Genomic DNA, 10,900 nt, shown 5'->3' with positions numbered 1-10,900 from the left:
AGCATCAATTAATTAGTAAATGGAAAACTCAATTTTTAAAATAATTAAAAATTGAATATTTTGGGGGCTAATACAAAAAATATTAATTACTAATTATGAGAATAGCGCACGGTCATTTTCATTAATGTACTAATATCTATAATTATATTATTTAATACATATTTCATTGAGAATACATGAAATGTAAATTATTGATTTAGTGATGTACATTATCAAGAACATAAAAAAAGTCATTAATAATATACGATTTCAAGAGAAAAATTAACATTGAATTAAATGTTTTGAAGAATTAATTATGTTCCATATTGTATTATTCAGTAATAAAACTAGATTTATTCCGTAAATTTTTATTTTGTATGTTTTTCATGAGAAGCAATTTTTTATAAAAAAAAAAAAGAAATGGATCCACAATCATTGGCTATATATATTCAAGACAAACATTTAATCAATAACTAAAGTACTTTTATTGGTTAGAATCGATTAATATTATTTTGTTAACATATTTACTTGAGTGTTACAATAATAATTTTTAAGTTTACAAAGATTACTAGGTGATCAATAAAAAATCGAATTTCACATTTGAAAACACATTATATGGTTATATGTCAAATATAGAAAATATAATTTAATGGCATCAACATTCTTCTGAAACAATCATCATTAACATCATTTGCTGTTTTATATTCAAAATAATTTTAAATTAAAAAAAAAATATATATTATAAAATAAGTTAATATACATTCGTAGATTTTTAATGTAATTATTTTCCAAATATGTAAATCTAAAAATATTGTCAATTTGTATCGTTTGCTCTGTGATAAGAGTGTTGATATTAAATCAGTATACAAATACAAACAAATTCGTAAATAGTGTCTATAATTATGAAATACTATAAAACTCAATTTTAATTCAATTATTGAGAATGATTGTAATTTGGCAGTAATTTTATTGTCACGTAATCATTTTGCATTTACTAAACTAAAGAAAATCAATTAGGAAGAACGCATGCGACATCAATAAATTATCTATTCCTAATTATACTTAAAAATATTGAATTTTTCTTGGTTTTTTATATTTTCATAATTCACAATAGAATAACATTTAATAATATTTTATGTACACAATATTATTATTCAAAGTGCAATGTATAAATTCATCATGTACTAATATTAAAATTGTTAGTATTACATTATATTCTTGAAGTATTACACACGCACACGCACACACGCGCGCGCGCGCACACACACACACACACACACACACACACACACAAAAAATATATATATATATATAACGTCGAGGCTTGTTTGCCTATAATTCTTCACTAATCCATAATACTTTAGTAAAATTATTTGCCACTGAATTATTAATATCCAAGAACTTTAAATCGTTAGACACCATTTATCTAATTTCTTTAGGTAATTTAAAAAAAATATATTATAAATTTTTTACAATATTTTATATAATTAAAATATTCACATCCTTGTAATAAAATTAAGTTCATTACAGTACAAATGAAAATAAATATTTAATTATCAATTATTATGTAATGTCAACTTAAATGCAAAAAAAAATTTTTAAATCATGTTGCAAGTGTAAATATATACTAATTGAATATTATTTTTCATATTCAATAAAAATATGCATTTTATTGACTGTATGACAACTCAAAATAACTCTCAATTATATTTATATTATTGAAATGTCATAATGGAAACCCGTTTCGAGAGCAATAATGAGAGCATTAAACATATAGAATTTGAAAATGTAGAAATATGAATTTTACTTTTGCTATATTTACATCGCCTTGTATTAATTTGAATTCTAAATCAATAATAATAACAACATTGCGGCTAATATATTTTTATATGGCAATTTGCATATCTACAAGTTAATTTAATCTATTCAAAAGAAGCTTTTCAAAATAATATACAATTTTTCTCAATTCTAATTCCTCATAAAATCAAATAAATGTATAAAATGTTTGTTATAGGTAAAATATAGTGTATTTATATATTTTACTTTTATAGTCGATATTACATGTACGTAAAATGTATCTACATGTCACTTAAAAATGAATGATGAAATTGAAATAATTCAGAAATTGACAATTTGTTACCTGTCTATATATTTATCGAGGGTGTGAAAATAAAATCACTACCTAAGAAATCGTATCTAAGCCACGTGAGATGTTAGTGCAAAAAATTACTACTAACAACAGTTAGTAACGTTCGTACACGGTCAAAGACAATAAATTCCTTGGGTTAACTGAATACCTCGCGATCGCACTATTATTCAAGGTACTTCGAGTGTACACGGCAATCACGTTAATGATCATCGATGAATATTTTTCTCTTTGTGACCACCCCACTCGACAACCCCGACTTTGCTCTTGTCCTCTTTCTAGCCTCGTGCGCAGTTCTAATAGAGTCTCATAAAAGAGACTAAAGAGAAATAAAAGACATGCGCCATGCTAAAATTCATATATTCTAATCTCAATTCTATAAAAACATATAAATATTAATATTGTTCGTTTATTGGTAGAGATTTCTGATAAAATTTCACTACAATTATTTTAAAGAGATAAGAAACATTGTTACAATAATTCAAAGAATATTTTAATTTATATTAATTGCTGGTATTATTAATTAATGGGATTTAATATATCCTAATTGTTCGGGCATATTTTGTAAAGTAAAGGATTTCAAAAGCAAGGACAGAACATATGTATGATGAAATATTATACAGAAATGATTCGTCGGTATTTTACAACAAACCACAATAACCAAAAATAATTAATGTTACAACATGAAATCTTAGTTAAAGTTACAAATATAGTAAGACTTTAACATGAATAAATGACTAATATCGTTAATTTATTGATAAGAAACAAGAAAAAAAGAGTGAAAGAAAATAGTGAAGAAGAAACGAAAGAAGGAAGGGAGGGAGGTAAGAAGGGTCGAAACCGTATATACACAATTGCATGAGACAACAAGAGCACGTGGATCGTAGTTATTCTACTACATGCGATCATGAATTAACAAGATCTCTAGGAATTGACGAAATTGTACACATATTATTCTAAGTTGAGAGAGTCACTGGCGTTTCCTAAAAGTGTTCAAAGTTTGCATAATGCATCATACGGAAGAAGATAGCTGACGTGCAGTATTGAGCGTAGCTTCGATGCTTATTAAAAGTACATATTGGTTCATACGTTTGTTTATATATTAATGTTAGAATTAGAGGGTATAGAGAGAAATTTTTCATAAAACAAACAGCATTGAACTGTTTGCATTCCTTCTCGACTAAAATTTGCTACGTTTAATTATGTACGAAAAACATTTTAATAATCCATGTCGAGCAAAAAATTACTTAAGCACACTTGTTTATAATATATTATGCATTTCGAATCTTATGTTTAAGGTATCTGTATAATATATATATATATAAGCTCATCCAATTAATTTTTTATCATTATATCGGTAATATTATAATTACTGATGTATCACATACATGAGACATTTATTGTTGTAATTTATAGTTAACAAACAAACAAACAAAGAGAATGACAAAAAATTAATTTTAACATTACCAATAATATTCTTCAACAAATTAAATTCAACAATCTTAAATTTATATTTTTCAATTCATTTAAAAAAAAAAGTACAAATAATAAAAGTAGCATTTCTATTTTTTATAATTTACAGTGTACCTAATCGGTGTTTTTATGCTATATTTTATTACTATAAATTTTTGAAACATTTAAATTTAAAAATACAGAAACAAATTTCATTATAATTAAATTAATTATAAAGAGGGTAATTACGTATAATAATACTATCAACAATAAAATCATATCATTTATTAAACTAAAAACGAAAATAGGTACATTGTAATTTTTAATAGAATTTTTAATATTATCATAACTATCCCAATAATTTGTCATTTTAAGTTAAAAAAATATTGATATCAATTTCAATCAAACGAGTTGAATGTAATATTATCAATAATTTTATAAGTAAATTCTAGATTTATTTATAAATATTTACAATTACAAATTGTTTAAGAAAATGTAATCAGTATGATTAAATGTAGATCAAATAAGATTAAAATATATTTTATCAAAGAAAATGAAAAGATATGACATATATCAAATAACTATGTTCCAATAATATTGAAAAATATTATCTCGGATCAATAGACATTAATTAATAATCATAGAAAATTCAAATTTTTTTTTTAATCGTTACGGATTCCTTAATTTGCTTGTATCTTAATGACATATCAAATAGTAACAAATCACAAACTTTCGAAGACTTATTTAAAAAAAAAAAAAAAAAAAAAAAAAAAAAAAAAAAACAGTGACGTGATACATTAAAACAATTATCTTAAAAAATATAATATTTTATATCAAATACATCTAAATATTAAAGATTGAAAAAGCGTTTTAATAAAAAGTCAATTTAAATTGATTAATTCAAATTTTAACTTTAATAACAATAAAATGTCTAATATTTTCAAACTAATCAATAAATGTAGCATAGAAAGTAACTTTTCATTTTCACTAATTTAAAAATCATTATTCATTATTTATATTCACTAATTTAAAAATGACTATATTATGAAAAATGAACGATTTATTTTATTTTAAATATTTAAAAAAATATAGAAAACTCAATATCGAACTATTCATATAACGATTATACATAAGTACATAACAACTATATTTTTCAAAATTTTATATCTTTTAAACATATAAATGGAAATAAATAATAACATAATATAAATGTACCCGATCCTTCTGTTCGACAGTCGTTGGATAATTATCAACAATCCACTGTAGAATATTTTGATGATCATAATAAACAGCCTTATGGATTAATGGAGTGCCAGCTGAATCTTTGGCAATAACTAATTTTTTTTTTGGTTCTGAATCAACAAGCTTTTGTACTTCTGTTAATGAACCCCTCACAACAGCATCGTGTATCCTTGATATTTTCGTCTATAATAAAAAAAAAAAAAAAATCAATGTCAACCTTTTTAATATCAATTTTTAATATATATGTGTACAACAACCATATTCGTCGCTATTACATATGAAATTGTTGCTTGTGAATCATAGCATAATGTACGCATTTTTTATTACGTAGGCAATAAAAAGCAGAAATATTTCACAAGCATTTATAATATCTTAATATTAAAATGTAAATAAAAATGTGTTTAGAAATATATATTTGAAAATTAAACAAAATTTGTATCTGCAAACGATTTTCAACTTTAGTTATACAGTTGTAGCAACATTTTGGAGAAAATTAAAAAAAAAAAGTGAAGTTTTCAAGGCACATTATAAAGCTTTAAGAATAAAATATGAAAATAATTAATATGCGAACGTTTATTGGCGATCAAAATTAGATACAAGGACAGTCCGTAAAGTAGCGACATTAAAGACTGTTTTTTATAATTTCGAGTGACAATCTTGAGAGTAAGTCGAAAATATTCATAAATAAATACAATAATATGCTTCATGCACTTAAATATATATTAATTTCGTATATTTGAAGAAAGCCGGATTATAAGACTGCATAAGTGTCATTTACAATGAGAAAATTGCAATGATGGATCTTAGTAAAAAAAAAAAAGTATTTAATGTTTAGTGTTAAATTTTGTTCAATTCAAGTACAGCTCGATATTTATGAAAATAAAAACTACGTTAAAAATTATCTTATTCTTATTTTGTGAACCAATTAAATTGACAAGTATTTTATGTTGTTATAAAAACTTTTAAAACTTGAGTTTAAAATATTATAAAAAAAAAAAGAATTATTATCAATATTAATTAAATAAAATAACAATACTATTGCATTGATTTATGCATTTAATTGAAATTACCGACAAAAAAAATTGAGTAACATTTTGAAATTAAAAATTTTAATATTACAATTTTTTATCGTTTTAAATATCTGCCATTTATATTATAATATTTATGTCGAAGCATGCGAATTAGAGATGACGAATATCTCATAACTTCAACAAGATAATGAGTATCACGCGCAGGTTCTCTTATAAAATAATTTTATAAAAAATATAAATGGCAAGTAAAAAATGTAATTAACTCTCATCTCTCTCAGCTCATCGTTAATTCTTCTCAATTAATTTTCCGTCACATAGCTATATATATATATATATATATATACGTGCATATATAAATTAATATACTAATAGTTTTTAAATATAGTTCAATCATTCATAGTACTCTTTTTAATATACAATTTATTTTCTAAATTTACTATTAACCTTCAAGTTCTACAAATTGAATACGAGTAAAATTTTAATCCGATTTAGAAGCTATTAACTATGTTTATTATTACGCGTACTTACATAACGCTCATTAGTGGCTAATATTGACTCGATTAAATAATTTATTATCCTTTAATAATTTATTCTATCATAATTATTTAAAATTAATACATAATCTTTTTATTTTACGTGTAATATTAAAGATTTATTAATCGTAACAAGTGTGTAAATACTTCTGCTATTCTTGGCTCGCATATAAATTCAAAATTCATTATTCAATTAGAGAAAATATTATTGGAAAATAAAAAATGTAATTCACCAAATAATTTGGTAATCCTTTAAGAAATACCCTCGTTCTGAGGTCAGACGACAGTTCACCCAATAATCTGGAACCTTTTCCTTCGAGAACAACATTTTCGAGTTTATCGAGCTCTCCACGACTAAGCCAATGTCTTAAATTCGTCGCAGTCATCTGCAATTTCAGAGAAAATATGAGATTAATTGTCATAACTGAAAATGTTTTATTTCAATATGAATTCAATATATTAAATGAGCTATATAAATATACATTATTTTGCTCAACGTGCAAATTGTTGACTGCAATAGATGAATGTCATCGGTCATAAAGTAACAAAAATTTTCCTAATTATTTACTAATGAAACTTAAATACAACAATACGTGTATACGTGTTACATCTATGTATTTATAATAATTGTCAATTATTGTTTGTAATTTAGTATATTTTTTAGTGTAAAGTATTAGAAAATTCGATGTGCTTTTTAAACTTTTTTTATTTAACAATTCAGTAAGATCTATCTATTACATTTCTTTATTTTTTTGCATTAATTGAATTGAATTAATTATATAAGATGTACACAAAATTGTACATATTAACATATTTTCTTGCTAAAATTTGGTAGAATTTTCAAGTTTTAACTTTATTCGGATTATTGAAACATCTACTTCTTAATATAATAATTTTATGATAAATATATTATATTTGTAGTTAATTTCCATATCGTTTGATAAAATTTTATTATAATACATTTTTAGTGTTTTAAACCGTCATTTATCGAGCAACATACAATTAACTTTTATTGTTAGCAAGCATTTTAATAAACAAATTTTTTACATGAATATACATAGACCAACTAAATAGATTCATACAAAATTTTTTATTGGACATTAGTAACAATTTAATGAATAAATAATCTTGAACAAGAGACTTTGATATATATATATATATATATATATATAATAGTTAGATAAATATACTTTACAATAGTTTACAATATTAAAGTGTATTGTACTCTTCTAAAATATATTATATAGACTGTATAAACAATAAATTCAGAATTGCTCAAACATCTAATAGAAATTATTTGTACGTTATAATTCACACAATGCTTGTGTCAAGAGTTATAAATTTTAATTAAAGATATATAATAATGACAAATGCGATGTTACCTAGAATATTGACGAAATAATTATTGGCCATTTCTAACATGTACATTAATTTAAGAAGAAACTAATTATACTTGTCCACATTTACGTACTACTATATTATTGCACAACCTTACGAATAATTACATTAATGTCGTTTTTCACCAATTCATTCTTCAATTAACGAAATATTTACAAGAATAATAATATTATTGAAAAAATCAATTAATATTACAATAAATTTATTATTGGTATAAATTTATAAGAATTATATCTTTCGCATAGACTTTAATAACTAATATTAAATACATAAATTTTTAAAACATGAAATAGTAATTATATTAATTATCAATACAATTTGTATATAATATTTTTATTTTCTCTATGAACTTACATAATCAATGTTTAAGCTTTTAATCTTATTACATTGTATAAATATATCAAAATCATCAATTTCATTTCATAGAAATAAAGCTACGAATTAGAAATATTTATAATAGTATGAATAGATACAGCTAATAGCTATTAATTATTTTGTTAAAAATTCAAAATCTTGGGAAATTAGTTTTCAAACTTTCAATATTTAACAATTTATTTTTATTTTTTATCGAATCAATCTAAATTTTTTATTTTATACAATAATTGAACCCTCTCGCAATAAAGATGAGGACTGGACTGAATATTGATACGCGTAAAAGCATTTAAAATTTTATCGTGCAATAATTATGCCGGATTTTGAAAATTATATGCCCACATTGGAAATTCAACGTGTTTATTTGAAAAAATAGCTATGAATAAATAGTGTATAATAAATCAATAAACTTTAAGGCTCATTTTTAATCAATAAAGTGTAGCCAGGGGTTCGTGTAAGTATAAAATATTATTGAAATTATTTTATATTATTTCATTCAATAATTATTATGCCCTAAACATTATAAATTTCATCATTTATATGCCAATATTTGAACAATATATACAGAAAAACTAACTATTGTCAATCTTTAAAAGAATTTAATAAAAAAAATTAACGTTTTAACTAAGTCAATGTAAAAATTTATTCAAGTTTTCTATTTTATCTTAGAAAATGACTTTTTTGACTTAAAATTAATTACGTGAAGTCAATAAAATTTTATCGTGTGTTATATGAATATATAACAATAGTAGATCAACGCGTTAAATTCTTTATATACGCGTTATAATTAATTATATAATATCAACCTTATAAAAATGGAGAGTATATAAAATATAAATATGAAAGGATTATTCCGGCGATGAATTACAGAAATAAATATTGAACTATATAAAAATTAACTCGTACTCGATCATTGAAAGATTATTCGCTTTAAAGATTTATAAAGTTTCTACTTAAAAAATCAATTTAATCTGTATAATTTACTATAATTAAGAAACAACTTCGATACGCAATACTTAGAAATAGTGAGTAACTTTTTACATTTAAGTAGAGCAAAAAGCTTAATTATGTATTAAGTAAGCATTTTTAGAAGACTTTTATTTAAATTAATATACTAAATTCATAAATAAAATATATTTGTAAATGAAATTTATGAAATACTAAAATAAAATTTGTAACTTTTTTTTCAATATTTTTTCTTTTAATTCAATTAATTTGACACTTACGAATGCCGATAATACATATAATATAAGCTAATGAATTATTTTCCATCAATAGAAAACAATAAATTACTTGAAATTAATTCTTATATTAATAACTCTGGAAAATTAAAGATTATAAATTAAAGGAAGCAAAATATTGGTTTACATTGAAAGAATCGTGTATATTAAGAAATATAAATAAATTAAAAAAGTAAATTAATTCGATATAATATTAAATAATAAAAAATTGCTTAGATTACAGCTAATAGCCATTGATTTATCACAATGAACTAAAATACTAAAGTTTGAAAGTATAAATTGGCATATAATTTTAATTTATTTCTTCCTTCTTACACGCACATCGTACACAAACATATACAACACAACCTTTATTACCTGCGCATAAAAGTAATAGTGAATGTAACGAGTGTTTTAATATCGTTTATAGCTAGCTGTATAGGGTAATGTATATGTAACTGTGTATAGGTAACAAAATGGTGCTAGCGTCATCGAATATCGATAAACTAGCTTGAAAGACACTGTTTGAACACATAAAAAATGAATGTCCGCCCATAGAAAAATATCTATACTCTTATACCATTATAATTCAAAAAATAATTTCAAACTTTTAACACAAATTAAGAAAAACAAAAAATTCAACAAAATATGTATTAATGTAGAATTTCACTAGCAAGTATAAAATGTATGTCACGTGCATAACAAATAATGTTAATATAAAATTTTTATGAGTGAGTATGAGTTAGTTTTTTTTTTTTTTTTTTGCTCAACAAAACATCACTTTTTATTCAATTTAATTCGCTAATTTTATCGAACAAAATTAAATATCATTAATATACTTCAGGCAATATTACATTAGCTTATTATAAATATTCAATTACTTTTCTTCCATCGTATCAATGATATCAACAATGTATACTATTTCTAATACTATTTCCATCTACTTTTTTACCATAAATTTTCTTTACAAGTTCTCAAGATTTTCATAAAATAAGAAAATTTGTAACAAATATTTTTCTAATAGTAATACTTGACAGGTGAAAATAATGCTCGAATATGTAAATAAATAAGCTTACGTTTCTAATGATCAGATCTTCGGTAAAAGAACCGAATGCAATAACTCAAATGCTTTAAATTACTTGTGATTCTTAAAAAGGAAAAACCCTGCGCGCGCGCTCGTGCGTACGTACCTTTTCTCTACGATCTTGAAAAACCAGCCTTGACGTTCGATAAATGCCGATATCATCCGAGTAATTTTAATAAATAAGCAAATGCATCTATTTTTCAATAGAGTTGCTAACACTATCACATTACGACAATTCCTCTTCAAAAAGAACAACACCAAGAAATATTTACTTAAATCCAATGGTAATTTAAATATGTGATCGACTATAAGTGCGTGTAAATAAGACAGGTGGTGAAAGCGAAACGCGTGTGTGCATCATGTGGAAAAGACAGAGCTCGAATGAATCTGCACGGCGTGGGCGTCGCAACGCCCTCGAAGCTCGGCGAGTCGCGTTACACGTG

This window comes from Ceratosolen solmsi, unplaced genomic scaffold (assembly GCF_000503995.2).
Source record: "Ceratosolen solmsi marchali unplaced genomic scaffold, CerSol_1.0 scaffold30, whole genome shotgun sequence".
Classification (NCBI taxonomy): domain Eukaryota; kingdom Metazoa; phylum Arthropoda; class Insecta; order Hymenoptera; family Agaonidae; genus Ceratosolen; species Ceratosolen solmsi.
Note: the sequence above shows the minus strand (reverse complement) of the source record.